Here is a 17,540-nt window from a genome sequence, read left to right on the forward strand (position 1 = left end):
GGGCGTAGCACTCGTGGCACGCGAGCTTGCGCTCGCTGCGCGCGAGGCTCTGCACGCTTGCGCGAGGCAGTGCGCGTTGTGGCGCAGCTCGCTTGCTGCCCACACGCGACTGCTGTGCCTTGCTTTCGCCCTCGCCCATTCGTCCATTGCTCACAGCCCACGACACAAGGCAGGGCTGCTGCCTTATGCTCGTGCACTATGGCCTTGCTCATTGCATTCGTGCCGCATGGGCGACGAGCTCCCTTGCTCGTCGTCACATGCCCGCACTATACAACACCCCTTAAGGGTAACACGTAGCGTCCATTGCTTTGTGCGTGCAAGTTATATGAGCGAATCGCATAAAATTTAAAAAATTTATATTTAAAATTAATGACAAATTAATAAATAATATTAATTTCATAATTTTAGGGCGAAAAATCGAAAATTTATTATTCAATTGATTTCCGATTAACATGGATTCAAGTCTAGGTCATAAAAATTTAAAATTTATCATAAATTTACAATTTTTATGGTGGTTTTTAATCATAGGTATCTAAAAGCTATGACTTACGAGCAAGCTATGACGAGCCCAAGCTATGACTTAGACGTTCTCTCCTCTTGACTGAAAACTTAGACGTTCTCATATTGGATAGGGATGAACCTATGACTTACAAGCAAGCTATGACGAGCCCAAGCTCCATTAAATGGTTAGAGGCCATGCAATCTGAAATAGACTCCATGTCTGAAAATCGAGTCTGGGATTTGGTTGATTTGCCGGATGGGTTCACACCTATCGGATGCAAATGGGTCTTCAAATTGAAAAAAGACAAAGATGGAATTGTATACATATACAAGGCTAGATTGGTAGCAAAAGGTTACAGGTAAGTTCACGGTGTTGACTACGATAAAACCTTTTCTCCAGTCGCGATGCTTAAGTCTATTCGGATAATCCTTGCGATTGCCGCTTTTCATGACTATGAAATATGGCAAATGGATGTCAAAACTGCCTTCTTGAATGATGTTCTTGAAGAGACTCTGTTCATGACACAGCCGGAGGGTTTTGTCGATCAAAAGACCCAAGGAAAGGTATGCAAGCTTAAGAAGTCCATCTACGGACTAAAGCAGGCATCAAAGAGATGGAATAAACGATTTGATGAAGCGGTCAATAAGTTTGGCTTCATCAAGAATCAGGACTAATCTTGTGTATACAAGAAGTTCAGTGGGAGTAAAATTGCATTCCTAGTCTTGTATGTTGACGACATACTGCTTATTGGAAACGACATTCCTATGTTGGAGTCTGTAAAGACTTGGCTTGGAAAGTGTTTCTCAATGAAGGACTTAGGAGAGGCACAGTACATATTGGGCATCATGCTCTATAGGGATAGATCTAAGAGGATGATTGGACTAAGCCAAAGCACTTACATTGACAAAGTGCTAGCTAGGTTCAATATGATGGCAGCCAAGAGAGGCCATCTACCCATGTCACATGGCACATATCTAAGCAAGAATCAGTGTCCCAATGAGTGGAGCTCCATACGCTTTAGCTATTGGATCCATCATGTATGCTATGATTTGTACAAGGTCGGATGTTTCATTCGCACTCAGTGCAACGAGCAGGTACCAGTCAGAACCAGGTGAGGCGCATTGGACTGCTGCCAAGAACATCCTAAAGTACCTGAAAAAGACTAAGGATCAGTTTCTGGTTTATGGTGGTACAGATGAGTTGATTGTTAAGGGCTATACAGACGCAAGCTTTCAAACCGACAGAGATGATTTCAGATCACAGTCTGGGTTTGTGTTCTGCCTCAACGGCAAAGCAGTAAGCTGGAAAAGTGCTAAGCAAAGCACTATTGCGGATTCTACAACTGAAGCCGAGTACATTGCTACCTCAGAAGCAGCAAAGGAAGCTATTTGGATTCGGAAGTTCATCGAAGAACTTGGTGTTGTCCCCTCCATTAAAGGACCAGTGGCTTTGTATTGTGACAATAGCGGAGCCATTGCCCAGGCAAAGGAGCCTAGGAGCCACCAGAAGTCCAATCACGTACTGCGGCGATTTCATATACTTCGAGAGATCGTTGAAAGAAAAGAAATTGAGATTCGCAAGGTTAGAACTGACGACAACGTCGCGGATCCATTGACTAAACCGTTGCCACAAGTGAAACACAACGCACATGTAGCAACCATGGGAATCAAGCATGTTGGAGAATGGCTTTGATTTTCTAAGTATTGTTTTAGAACATCTGTTAGATCTATGTTTAAAACAATTTGTTTAACCATTTCATATTTATGAAATTTATTATTTCATATTCATTTAATTGTGGTTTAGAATTAAATGATAAGTCCATGTGATTCAAATCATTCAAATGGGATGTCAAGATGGATTCTTCGACAAAGAAACACCCATAAGTGAACTTGAATATTAAAGTCACAAAGGATCCCTAATCCAGGTCATTGAAAGGTGGACGACCAATGACTAATGAAGATTAGATTGCAAGTAGATTACTTAGTTCTGTTTCTTGAACTAGAGTGACTGGATGTCAGAATCTTTTGCATAGATACTTATTGGATCTTGTATCGGATTGACCATGAGAACACTTTAAGAGATTAAAGTCATGTCATAGGTAGTTCTCATTAATGGTGATTAGAAATCGTTCCTCAGAACATGAGCGATTATGTCTGCTCGTTTGAGAATTAGTTCGCTTTGATGCTAGCTAAACGCCGCACCGTAAAAGGAGGCTATAAAAGCAGTTATCAGGCGTACTATGAATCAAAGTGAGTGTTCATAGATTACAAGAATGGATTATCCTCCTATCTTTGATAGGATGTGGTGTTATTGTGTAACAAGGCCTCTCGGAGACTTAGATACTGTAAAATGCATGGCCGTGCTCAGAATGGTTAAGGCTTAACCTTTTGCAAAAGTTTGACAGTTGAACTCTGTAATCCGAGAAACACTTCTGGACCTAATAAGGATGGCTTGCATCTTACCTTATGTTCAGTAAGTAACACTAAGCGACAAAGGAATGTGAATGCACACTTGTCTGAATGACAAGTGGGAGACTGAAGGAAATATATCCTTCATTCAAGGTGCATTAAGTCTAATACCAAGGTTCAGATTAATTGCGAACAATTAATTCAGTGAGATCAAGTGATCGGAACAGCTAGCTGGAGCAATGCTTTCGATCAGTGATTTCTAATGAATATTAAACTCACAGCTTACTCTTGACTGAACCTACAAGGTCACACCAATGACACGTAACAGATCACCGGATTAAATGAATCGGAAATTCATTTAATAGCTTTTCGTGAATTAGTTGGAAAACGTATTATACGATACGACCTTGCATCGGAATCGTATATCGTATCGCGAATATTCGTAAGCTAGGCGAGACGAATAAATCGTACCGTACGACGGTGATTCGTCGTATACGAAACGATAAATAATATATCGGAAATATATTAAATCGCGAATACGAAGAGCGGCCCACGAGCCGAGTGCACGAAGCACTCAAGGCCCATGGGCGCGCGCACTAGGCAAGCAAGCAAGGCAACGAACGCAGCAGCGCTGGCCCAAGGCCGGGAAGCTGTGTGCGCACGGGCCAAGGCCACGACACAACAGCAGCAGCGCGGCCCACGGCCCAGTTGACTGTGCGTGTCCGTGTGGTGTTGCGCGGGCTGCCTTATGGCTTGGTCGGTTAGTAAGGTTATGTAAATAACCTTATAACCACTTTCCAACATAACACAATTCAGTTTACACACAACCCTAGGAGAAAACAGAGAACCTTAATTCTCTCTGTGCCTCCAAAGTGTGTTCATCCCAAAAGCACAAACTCTTGATCGATTGTCTAAGCTACGATAATCAAGACGGATCTGATCGTGTCGGTGAACCAAGTAGAGGAACGACAACTGGAGTTCTAAGTTCGTGTTCGTTGACAATTTGTGGAAAACACGCTTCAAACGTAAGTATGCTTAATTTGTGCTTTATACATGCTTCCTGGCTTTGGGGATTGTTTTCGCACATGTTATTATGTTTAACTGTATTCCCCTACAGAATTTGCCTATGAGTCTCGAATCTATTGACTCGAGCCAGATCTTGGAACATGTTCTTTAACTCACTGATGATCGTGAAAGCATCTGAGTTGATGAACGTTTTCTGTAGATCTGCACTCATGGTTGCAAGCATTAGACATTTCACTTGCTTGTTGGCATCAATCAAACGATTGAGGGCTGCCTGAGTGACCCCGTCGCCTGCGGCTTCGGGCATCGCCTCTTCCAGGACATACTCCTTTTCTTCCTGCATAAGAATTATTTACCTAATAAGTTCCTTTGCCAGTCAAGGAAGTTTTTCCCGTTCAACTTCTCCTTTTCGAGAATTGATCGGATGTTGAATGAATTGTTGTTTGCCATAGTAAAAACTACAATCGAAAAAGAATAAAAAAATAAATAACCATTCACAGTTTCTCTTAATAAATTCAAATTCTAGCAAACATGCATAATTTATCATTTATTAAGCATTTTATTCAAGTTATGTGTTCCGGCAGGTGTGAATAAAATGATTCCAAGATCCTTAAATCATTGAAGAATTAAGCACATTATGTATTTAGACTCAATTCTAAAATATTTTAGGTAAGCAAAGCCTTTGCTAATAGTCTAGAAATTACTCTTGGTTGATAGATACGTCTAAGAACTTATTAGGTAAACCTATCTCATTTGCCACGACATAAAAGGACTCCTTACTTATATCGTTGAGTTTCACCATAACTAACATGTACTCACAATTATTTGTGTACCTTACCCCTTTAGGATCAATAAGTAACACCTCACTAAGGCGGAAAACTATTACTAAGATTGATGTAAAGGTTTATCCAAGTAAGTGTTATTTTGGCATGGCACCTTTTAACTCAATTTTAAAGTTTGGAACTTAAGGCTCTTACTATGTTGGTTAAATTTTAAGTGAACTAAAATCCTTATCATGCAACATAACCAAGCCACAATCTCATGCATAATTAAGACATATTTAAAGCAATAAATAACTTAAAACATGCATAAGATATAAATGTGATCTAGTATGGCCCGACTTCATCTTGAAGCTTCAACTTCAAACTCCGTCTTGAAAATGGATTGGAAACTCAGACTTGAATTTCCCCATGGGAGGCGACATTTTTTTCAAATATGATAAGCTATAATTAAACTAATTACAACTATTTGATGGTACGCATACCATATTTAAATTAAAAATCTTTGGTGCATTAGACCAATATTACATTCAAATTAATGGTACGCATACCATATTTTCTATCCTATTTGGGCCAAACTAGTCACTTTTCTGCAACCTGCAAAACAGTACACATAGCTGGTTAGTAGAACATATTATGCATCATGTAAATATTTGCAGCAATTAATCAAGGCTTCCAATAATCTACCAATTATTCAATCCTTATTAATTCTAATCAAGTTGTTTTAACCTTAAAGGATTTTAGACCTAATCAAGAGTTTATGACTAAAACGCTCCCACTTAAACCAATAAATTTACATGCTTTACTAATTTTAAACATAAAATTGTATTTCCTAGTCTAACCGGAAACATACAAATTTAATTAAAATTTAAAGCTCGTATAAATAATTAATTGAATCTTTAATTTATTTTCAGTTGAATTAAATAAATAAATTTAAATTTATTCAAGTTTTTAATTTTAGTAAAATAATTAGTATAAATGAAATTTATAATAATAAGATTATTCAAAATTAAATTCCGAGAAATGAAAATTTAAATTACGAATTTTAAAGTTAATTAAAATCGTTTCCGAACTGAAAATTCAAAATTAAATTCAAAACGCATCAATCTTAACAAGACGAGGCATCAACGCCCCTCGACTGACCGCAAGGAAATGCACGAGCAGGCCACACGCATACGCAGCCAGCCCAACCACGCATGCGCGCAGCCCGCCTTACTCGACGCGTCTGGTCTGCTCGCTGGGCGAGGCAGTGCGCGCTGTGGCGCAGCATCCATCGCTGCCCACACGCGTCTGCTCGCTCGGCTTGTGCCTTCCCCCATCGCCCATCGCCCATCGCGCAACACACACGCCCAGGCATCACTGCCTTGCGCGCGCGCCATTGCTTGTTGCTCGCTGCATTCGTACCGCATGGGCGATGAGCTCCCTTGCTCGTCGTCGCATGCCCGCACTATACAACACCCCTTAAGGGTAACACGTAGCTTCCTTTGCTTTGTGCGTGCAACATTCATGAGCGAACTATATAAAAATTAAAACTTTTTAATTCAAATTTATAGACAAATTAATAAATTATATTAATTTCATAAATTTAGGGCGAAAAATCGAAAATTTATTAATCAATTAATTTCCGATTATCATGGATTCAAATCTAGGTCATAAAAATTTAAAATTTATCAAAATTAACAATTTTTATGGTGGTTTTTAATCATGGATACCTAATTAAATCGTCAATTAATTATGAAAATCAAATTAAATTAATTATGAAAATCAAATTTGCAAGGAATTATTCGAATTTCAACAAATTAATTACTATTACAAATTAGGTTGTATAATTAACAAGCTTAGGCATATAAATTTGTTAAACATATACAGTAGGTCAATGAAAGATTCAAGATTTAACAACAAGAAGCGTAAATATTTAATTTAACATCTTAAAAGTTACAAATTTTTGCGTTTGAAAAACTAAAACCTCCGAAAAGTCATAGTTAGGCTTCGAATTTGGGAATTCTGGGTTTTACATACAGAATTGACACAAAAATCACTTGATTTCGTTGAGAAACGAAGAAACTGCCGAAAAACTGCGAACATATAATTAAATAATCGCAAATTTGCAATTAATTACAATTACGAAATTAATCACCCCTTTTAATTCCTTGCAAATTTATAAAATTTAACCATGTTAAGAAATTATTGTGGAATTAATTAGAGGCTCGTGATACCACTGTAAGGTTATGATACATATAACTGAATATAAATCATGCGGAAAAACCATAAAACCAGGAATCCAAATTAATTGCCACATAACAATTAGCATAATTTAGGATGCATACTCTTTGTAGCGTGCCCTCCCTAGCTGCGCCCGAACCGAACAAGAACAAGTCTAGGACTCCAAATATAGTCCCTCCGTAGATAGTCCACAGCACGCTCGGATCCGCCTTAGATTTAATTAATTAGAATTACACTAAGGTACTATGTACTTTTCGGATTTTATGACAAATAAAAATCTGAGTTTTAAGCCTAAAACTTGAATGAATACTTCAATTACTCGTTATAAATTGTTTATAGAGTTGTCTAGGTTTGCACCTGAAGTGGTGGCAATGGAAGAGCTCACGGCTCAAAGATTTGAGAATGGATTGACCATGGACTTGCAATTGTTTTTGTCTGGAGAGACCTTTACCTCATTAGAAACCCTGTACGGAAAAGCTGCTCACATGTATGGGTTACAACAAAGGAAGAATGGAAGTACTGAGAAAAGAAAGGATGTTGGGATCTCGAATCAATGGAATAACAAACAAAATCAACTGAATTTTAAGAAGCACAAAGGGAATGGGAATTTCCAGTTTAGGGCTAACAATGGTGGAAACCGCAACAACCAAGGTGGTGGAAATCAGTCTTGAAGGAATGGAGTAAGGACCTACGACTGTAGGCGCTGTAACATGAATCACCCTGGAAAGGATTGTGACGGAAACTTAGTGACCTGTAGATTCTGTCAAAACTTAGGCCTTAGGGAGTACGAATGCTATTCTAAGAATGGAAAGCCTAACCAAGGTAACCACCAGAACAATAATTGGAATAATCAGAACCGAAATGGAGGAAATGGAGCTGGAAACCAAAGGAATTACCAAGGTGGTAACAATAGTAATAGCAATGGCAATCACCAGAACCATGGAAAGCCTGGAGGAAACCAACAGCAGAATGGGAACCGAAACAGCAATGGAAACACCAATGGAGGTGGCTATAACAAAGGAGTTGCCCAAGGAAAGCTGAATTTGATATTTGTTAGGTTATGATACATATAACTGAATATAAATCATGCGGAAAAACCATAAAGCCAAGAATCCAAATTAATTGCCACATAACAATTAGCATAATTTAGGATGCATACTCTTTGTAGCGTGCCCTCCCTAGCTGCGCCCGAACCGAACAAGAACAAGTCTAGGACTCCAAATGTCGTCCCTCCGTAGATAGTCCACAGCACGCTCGGATCCGCCTTAGATTTAATTAACTAAAATTGCACTAAGGTACTATGTATTTTTCGGATTTTATGACAAATAAAAATCTGAGTTTTAAACTTGAATGAATACTTGAATTACTCGTTATAAATTGTGAACTATGATCACCTATTTATAGGGTAGGAATATGGTATTGGAATTCTACTAGGACTTTAAGAATCCTAATTCTTTTAGAATTAGAGTTCCATTAAAACTAGTAAATCAGAAAATTAATCTAATCCTAATCACTTAAGGATTCGAATTATGCACAAAATCCAACACGCACACGAGCATGGACCACATGCGAGCACGCCATGCCCGCGCGCATGCAAAGCCCGCAGCAGACCTCGCAGCCAATACGAGCTCGCTGCCATGTGCTCGCAGCCTTGGTGCGCTGGGCCTGGCCTTGCGCTGGGCCTGGTTGCCTTGGGCTGCTGTGACGCGCGCTACGCTTGCTGGACGTGGGCCTGGCTTCGCGCTGGGCCTTCGTCTAGCAAGCTCGTCCGATGCTTATTTGTACGACGCGCTTCCGATTAATTTTCCGATTCCGGAATTCATTTCCGATACGAACAATATTTAACATTTCCGATTCCGGAATTAATTTCCGTTTCGAACAAATATTTTATATTTCCGTTTCCGGAATTATTTTCCGATTCCGATAATATTTCCGATTCCGATAATATTTCCGATTCTGACAATATTTTCGTTTCCGGCAATATTTCCGATTCCAGCAATATTTCCATTTCCGATAATATTTTCCGATACGTACCATGTTTCCGTTTCCGGCAACATACGACTTGGATAATATTTATATTTCCGATACGATCCATATTTCCGTTTCCGGCAATATCATCGTTTCCGGAGTATTCATAATTTGCCTTTGACGATCTCAGCTCCCACTGGAACCAAGATCCGTCGATTTCGAATATCCATAGATGGAGTATTTAATACCATTAAATACTTGATCCGTTTACGTACTATTTGTGTGATCCTACGGGTTCAGTCAAGAGTAAGCTGTGGATTAATATCATTAATTCCACTTGAACTGAAGCGGCCTCTAGCTAGGCATACAGTTCACTTGATCTCACTAAATTATTAACTTGTATAATTAACACTGAACCGCATTTATTAGACTTAACATTAAATGCATACTTGGACTAAGGGCATTATTTCCTTCAATATCTAGGCAAGAAGCGGAGACTTCCTCTGACGTCATAGCGGATACTTTCTCTATTAAATCCGTTTTAGTTAAAGTTCTATTTGATTCTGGTGCAACATATTTGTTTATCTCAGTAGACTCTTTGGGGAAATTAGGTTTGAAAAAGCCTGAAACAATTGAAGTACCTATAGTCATACCTACTTGTAGCATAGTGAAGTGTACCAAAAATCCATAGAGATGTGCCTTTGACCATAGCCAAGACCATGTTCTTATCCAACCTAATCGAGTTTGAGTTAGGAGGGCTAGATGTAATTCTAGGAATGGACTGGTTGGCCATGTTCAAAGCCAAAATAGATTGTGAGAAGCAGAAGGTTCACTTGAGGTCTAGATTAGGCAAAGTAATGTCGTATCGTCGTTTTGGTAAGCCTTAGAACATAGGGATTATCACGGCAATGGAGCTCATGAAGCTAGTCAGTAAAGGGAACCCAGTCTTCTTATGCAATGTGAGAAACCTAGAGCATGTAATCAAAGATAAACCTAAAGACATTGCAGTAGTTAATGAATTCCTTGATGTGTTTCCGGAAGAGATCCCAGGGATGCCTCCCAATCAGCCTATTGATTTTACCAAAGACTTAGTGCCTGGAACCGCGCCTATCTCGAAAGCACCATATCGAATGGCTCCAGCAGAAATGAATGAGTTGAAAGTCCAGTTGGAGGATCTATTGGAGAAAGGTTACTTAGGCCAAGTGCATTGCCTTGGGGAGCACCAGTCTTGTTTGTGAAGAAAAATGATGGAAGTATGAGGCTCTGTATAGACTACAGGGAGCTCAATAGGGTCACGATCAAGAATAAGTATCCTTTACCTAGGATAGAGGACCTATTTGATCAACTGAAAGGAGCAGGAATCTTTTCAAAGATCGATTTGCGCTCGGGTTATCATCGATTGAGAATCGCTGATCACGATATACCAAAGACCGCATTCAGGACTAGATATGGACATTATGAGTTCACTGTTATGCCTTTTGGGTTAACCAATATACCTGCAATATTTATGGACTTAATGAACCGTGTGTTCCATGCCTATTTGGACAAGTTTATAGTATTTTCTTAGATGACATCCTAGTGTATTCGAAGAGTGAAGAGGATCACGCTGAACACTTGAGATCTGTGTTGAGTACCTTGAGAGATAACCATTTGTATGCCAAGTTCTTAAAGTGTGAGTTTTGGTTGGAAAGGGTTGCATTTTGGGACATTTTGTGTCTAAAGAAGGAGTGGCAGTAGACCCTGCTAAGATCAAAGCTGTTAGTGAATGGCCTACACCCAAGAGTGTGACTGACATTCGAAGTTTTCTGGGATTAGCTAGCTACTATAGACTCTTTGTGCCAGACTTTTCTAAGATAGCCAAGCCAATGACAACCTTGATGAAGAAGGAAGCAAAGTTTGAATTGAATGACCAGTGTGAGGAGGCGTTCTAAGTCTTGAAGACGCGATTGACAACCGCGCCGGTGTTAACCTTGCCAGATGAGAGTGGTACCTATGATGTGTATACCGATGCTTCCAAAAATAGTTTAGGGTGTGTGTCGATGCAGAACGGGAAGGTTATTGCATATGCGTCGAGGCAGTTGAAGCCATATAAATCCAATTACCCTACCCATGATCTAGAGCTAGGCGCCATAGTGTTTGTATTTAAGATAGGAGACACTACCTGTATGGTGTGAAGTGTAGAATATTCAAGGATCATAAGAGTTTAAAGTACATTTTCACATAGAAGGATCTGAATATGCGCCAACCAAGGTGGTTGGAGTTAATCAAGGACTACGATTTGGATATACAGTACCATGAAGGAAAAGCCAATGTAGTTGCGGATGCCTTGAGTAGGAAATCAAGTCATAGTGTTAATGCTTTATTAGTTGCTAACGAGCTGTGTAAGGACATGCAGCGTTTGAATCTTGAAATAGTGAATGGTGAAATTCTTGAGGGAATGATGAATGCCTTAACCATCCATCCGTCAATATTTGATGAGATTAGGGAGAATCAGGCTTGTGATGTGAAGTTGGAGCGAATCAAGGAAAAGATTTCGCAAGGTAAGGAATTAGATTTCTGAATCCATGATGATGGAAGTTTGAGGTACAAAGGCAGGTGGTGTGTGCCTCAAAAGTGTGGAGAATTAAAGGACAAATTGATGAAGGAAGGGCACAATACGCCATATTCTGTGCACCTAGGTGGTGACAAGTTGTACAAAGATTTGAAAAAGATCTATTGGTGGCCAAGAATGAAGAATGAAGTGGCATAATTTGTGGCTAGATGCTTGACTTGTAAGAAGGTCAAGATAGAGCACAGGAGACCTCAAGGAAAGATCCAACCTTTAGAGATTCCAAGCTGGAAATGGGACTGTATTTCTATGGACTTTGTCACTTGTTTGCCTAAGTCGAAAACCGAAAATGATACAATTTGGGTTGTGGTAGATAGGTTGACCAAGTCAGCAATGTTTATACCAATGAAGGAAACCTGAAAAATGGAACAACTTTCTAAAGCTTACATTAAGAATGTTGTGAGGTTACATGGAGTTCCTAAGGATATCGTATCAGATAGGGATTCAAGGTTTCTTTCGAATTTCTGGATAAGTGTGCAGAAGAGCTTTGGTACGACATTGAAAATGAGTACAGCCTTCCACCCAGCCATAGATGGACAAACTGAGAGAACCATCCAAACCCTTGAGGACATGCTACGAGCATGCGTCATCGATTTCCAAGGAAGTTGGGAAGATAGCCTGGATTTGATAGAGTTTTCATATAACAATAGCTATCATGCTAGTATAGGGATGGCACCATTTGAGGCCCTGTATGGACGAAAGTGTAGAAGTCCCCTTTGTTGGAATGGCATTAGTGAAACCTTAGCGTTGGGACCTCAAATGATAGAGGACACCATGAACCAAATCCGAACCATCCAATCGAAAATTCAAGCGGCGCAGGATCGCCAAAAGAGTTATGCGGACTTGAAACGTAGGGATGAAGAGTTCAACATAGGTGATAAGGTGTTGCTCAAACTGTCACCAATGAAAGGTGTCATGAGATTTGGAAAGAAAGGGAAATTAAGCCCTAAGTACATAGGCCCATATGAAATCTTAGAACGAATTGGAAAGGTAGCCTATAGACTAGCCTTGCTTATGGACTTGCATAGAGTGCATAATGTGTTCCACATATCTCAGTTAAGGAAATATGTTCAGGATTAGTCGCATGTGTTGCAACCGGAGACCATAGAATTAGACCAAAGTTTAACTTTCGAGGAAAGACCTGTCAAAATCCTGGATAGTAAAGTGTGTAGTACACGTACTAAGGATGTGAAAATTGTCAAAGTGTTGTGGTCTAATCAAGAATTTGAGGAAGCAACTTGGGAAGCGGAGGACGAAATGAGAAAGAAATATCCCGAGCTTTTTCCCGAAGTTAGTTGAGTTACGGGGTCGTAACTCGTGTCTTCTAAGGGGGGTAGAGTGCGGTAGAATTTCGCGCTTTTTACCTTGTTTTCCCCTATTTTATGCTCAATTTAGTGCTTTCTATTGAATTTGCACTTATTATTTTCCTGTTTAATCATGTAAAGAGTACAGCAACTTAAAAAATTTTGCAAGTAAATGCATTAAAGTCTCAAGTTTTGAGTTTGAGCTTGATTTCCGAACCTAAGTTTCGGGACGAAACTTATTTTAAGGAGGGTAGACTGTAATACCTCGTATATTTATTATATTTGAGTTCATCCCGCGACGGAGTTGGAACTGAAGCATTTTACGAATTTTATAATTTATTTCGCATTTAAATATTATTTAAATGTATTTTAATTAATTAGAATATTTATTATTTTAGTTAATTACGAAACGAATTTAATTTTCGAGTCGGGAAATTTAATGGGTCGCAAGTAATTTTAAAAGGTTTGGGTTTTAAATGAAAAGTCCAACTCGTTTTATTAATCAAGCCCAATTAAAAGAACTTAATTCTAAAGCTTAAGGATAGCCCACTCATTTAAATGCTAAGCCCAATATCAAATTGACAAGCCTAGCCCACTAGTGATATGAGAGCCTATAAATAGGACTCTCCTCATCAAATGATCCCCCTTATTTTTCATAAACCCTGTCTTGCTTTTCTCGCCCCACAATCCTCCTCTCATCTCCCTCTTGTCCGGCCACAGCCCGCGCAGCACAAGCAGCCCTCGTGCCTCGTGCCCTTGTGCTCGCCCGTCGCTGCCCCTTGCTCTCGCCCACTCCCTCTCGCGTACCGCACAACCCGCCTTCCCTTGCGTGCTGATGTGCGCGTGTTGTTGTTGCTATTGTTGCTGCTGCGTGCCTCGTGCTCGCGCCCAGCACTCGCCCTCTCGCCCTCGCTCGCTTGCGCGCCCTCGCGCCAGCCCTGGTCGCCCAGCCTCGCGCCAGCGCGCTCTGTGCCTGCTGCCTTCGTTCCTTCGCCCGCGCATGCGCACACACGATTGTGTGTGTGTGTGTTTCGTTGTTCGTTCGTTCAATTCTTTCGCCCAATCACATTAATTCGTGGTTGTTCCGTGCTATAGGCCGGATTGGTATAATCCTCTTCTCCCTTACCTATTCTATTTCAATTCCGTATTTTAAATTATATTATTATTATTGTTTTGAATAATTAAGATGTTGGGAATCGGTTATGAACACCGTACTTTGAGGATTTTTATATGTTGTGATTCATGAGGCGTGTTTTAATTATTAAATCATGAATTTTCAGATTCGTTTATTTAATAAAGAATTGATTTTTATGATGTTAAATTGGTTTTATTGGGAATTTCAAATTAGGGTTTTAACCTAGACCTAATGGGTCAATTGATTAGCATAATTAGGTGATTAACTTAATTATGATAATCATTTATATTTTCAGATTTATAAAAAGGTCTAAAGTGTTGATTTTTATTGATTTTAATGATGGAAAAAGTTTGTTTTCATACTAGGGATTAGTTTTGCAAATTGAGATGATTATTTTATTAACGGACGATTGAATTCTTAAGTTTAGCAAGGTTTTATATTTTATAAAGTTGCTGGAAATTTAATGAACATGGAAATAATTAAAGTTTCATTATTTTGATGATAGGAGATGATTTCTAAGTTAGTGCTCGTTTTTGCAAAGTGGCCCCTACGCTTAGGTATTCAAGGTACGTACAAGTCTAGGGCGACCACACTATTTGTCAAGGGCATTACATGATTGTTTTTTATGTGAATTATATTATGTGGATTCATATTTGATTTGGTGAACGATCATGTGGATTATTATATTGGCATTATTGAATTATTGGTTGAACAAGCATGTTGGGATTATTATGAGTATGGATTTCATTGTCAATCATGTTGTTCAATATTTATGCATGTATGGTTTGTTTCACATGCAAGGGAGGAATTATTTATTGTTATGCTATTGTACGGGATGTCTAGCATACTTTTGAGTACCACGCTGTACAATTTATTTTACCACATGTGAAGGGTTAGCTCACGTAAGCCACTGCACATGTAGGGTTCAGTTGAGAATATTCTGTATGTAATGAATTAGGATTTGTCGTGCAAGGGCACAACCCTCATGTTAATAGGCATGATGTGGAATCTCACCTTTTGTGAGAAGGAACCTGGTAGTAATTTCACTGTGTCTTGCTTTATTGATCACAAGTCCTAAAAGATTAAAATGAGATTGTTTTGGTTGTCGTTTATTAATTGTATGTAAGTAAGTCTGTTCGAGTCTCGAGTTCGCCTTAATAAAATATTAATAAACGTAAAGTGCAACCAGAACAAGCTTCAAAACTCTTGGAACGTATATACCTTGAGTATGAACAATGGGGGGAGACTTGCCGGAAAGCTTGATCTCCTACTAATGATACAAGACGTTGTTTCATTCATATTATGCGCTGGAATTCCGTCGGTATGGCCTGACACTCGGTATGGTCCGTTATTTATTATTTATTATGGTGTTTGGTGGGCTCCCAACACCCTTCCTTTATGGAACATTCTTTTGGCCCGTTCGAAGCTTATTCTAATTAAATTGTGAGTCAAGAGTCGAGTCAAGAGTCGAGTCTTGTATTCATGATTTACTTGTTATCTATTAAATGACTTTTGCATGTTGATTAGTACTTAGTGAGTGATGTATGTTTATCGTTTTATTTCACTCTAGCCTTGTAAGTACTCAGCTTTTGCTGACTACGTGCTTTGTGTCTTTTGGTCATGGCCTTTGCCTTAATGATCCTATGATGATCCATCATTTGCACTTGCATTGTTGGGGAGTAGAATAATATAGCAGGTTGGTAGATCGAAGTACGATCGAAATCATGTGGCTTGGGATGATTGAGAGAGTTGCATGCTTTCGTACTTTAAAACTATATTTTTTATCTATACTTTAATGGTGTTTTGAATTGTTGAACTTTTAATACTTTGATTTTTGGGCCATTATGGTTCCAATTTGTAGGAGGACTCGATAATTTAATTATTTATGTTTTGAAAAGTTAGTTGACATTAAATTCCGCTGCGTAATTCTGGTAATAGCCTTAACCGTTATCACGATGGCGGTAATACTTTAGTAATTCCTTTATTTTAAGTTGGAAAATGGTTTTATAAAAGCAAGGAATTATTAGGGTGTTACAACCACCACCTACGCCGCCCCACCAAAACCCCCAAAACCTCCTTACAATCACCGAACCACGACCCAACATCACTCTACAACCACCGAAACCACCGTACAACCACCGTACAACCCTCTACAGCCACCGAAATCACCATCGCCCAGTAGTTCCGCAACTACTACCGTGGTTGTTGCCAGCGGGGATCCCCCATTCCGATACCACAACCAAACAACCTTAATAACCATCGAAATATTCTTACCCAACACAAAACCCAAACATTCAACCCCCGAAATTGACCCTAACTACCCAAAACAAACCCTAATCTCGCCGGAAAAATAGATCTAAAAGAGAGATGAAAAATAGAGTAGAGAGACAGAGGGGGAAGGTGCACAAGGCAGCATCGATGTGAACCAAACTGGCAACCCTCCTGGTTGATTTGCAGTGGGGAGGCGGCAATCATGGTTGATTCGCGGTGGGGAGGCGGCAGTCGTGGTTGATTCGCGGTGGGAAGGCAGCGTTCGCAATTGATTCATGGTGGGTGGGGAGGCGGCGCTCGTAGTGGAATGGGCGGCACTCGTACAACTGTTTCTCGGTGGGTGGGGGGAGGCGGTGGCGGTGGAGTGGCAGGATGAAGTTCAGTGGTGGTTGTAGATTGAGGGAAGGGGTGGTGGAAAGAATGAGTTTCCTTTTGATTTTTGTAAACCAAACAACTTGTGATAATCCAGGGAATTCCTTTCTATTCCTTTCCAAACCCTTTCTTGATTCCATTCCCTTTACCCCGTATAAACCAAACTGCCCCTTAGTATTTTGAAGGGGAATCTAGTTAATATGTTAATGGCTGGCTGCAGGTTAAAGGTTGTACAGACAACATAAACCGATTTGAGGTGTGTGTGTCACAGAACTAACATCGGTCCCATGCATGAGGATAAGCAACAGGACTCATGAGTCATGACTACTCATCAATCATGACTAGTCATCATGAACTAATTATTTGTAAGATTTGAAACATGAATACCATGCTAACAGAAGTCAGTACTGCTAGCTTGATGTCAAACGTACACAATCTAAACCGAAAACCCGGCTCGAGAAGTTTGATTTTGATCCAATTAACTCTGTGGCATAATGAAGTTTAATTTTAGTCGGACTTGAATAACTCAATATAGTTTTTGGACATGTGGTAGTGGCCAGTGGGGATCTGGAGACAAGAGTTACGCCTTTTAAAAATAAATCCTACATTTTTTGATGAACCCTAATCTAACTCATTTTATCGAACGAGAACAACTCCGAATCAATTTGTGCATAAAGGCGCGCTTAGAGATTTTATATTCAAATTTTTTAAAGATTTTTTTGGTATTAACTATATTAAAAATACACAACTTTTGTATTAACTACTACGTACGTTATAAAAAAATTATTGCAATTTACATACCTTAAATTATGTTTTTGTTTTGGAATTCTACCGCTTTACGGTTTTCTCATTTTAAAGTTAATATATTTTTTTCGTCTCTTAATCGTTTTAAGTTATTTAAATCTATTTTCCTCCTTTTTTTGTAAAGATTTCATAGAAAACAATAT

Source organism: Spinacia oleracea, chromosome 3 (genome assembly GCF_020520425.1).
Source record: "Spinacia oleracea cultivar Varoflay chromosome 3, BTI_SOV_V1, whole genome shotgun sequence".
Lineage (NCBI taxonomy): Eukaryota > Viridiplantae > Streptophyta > Magnoliopsida > Caryophyllales > Amaranthaceae > Spinacia > Spinacia oleracea.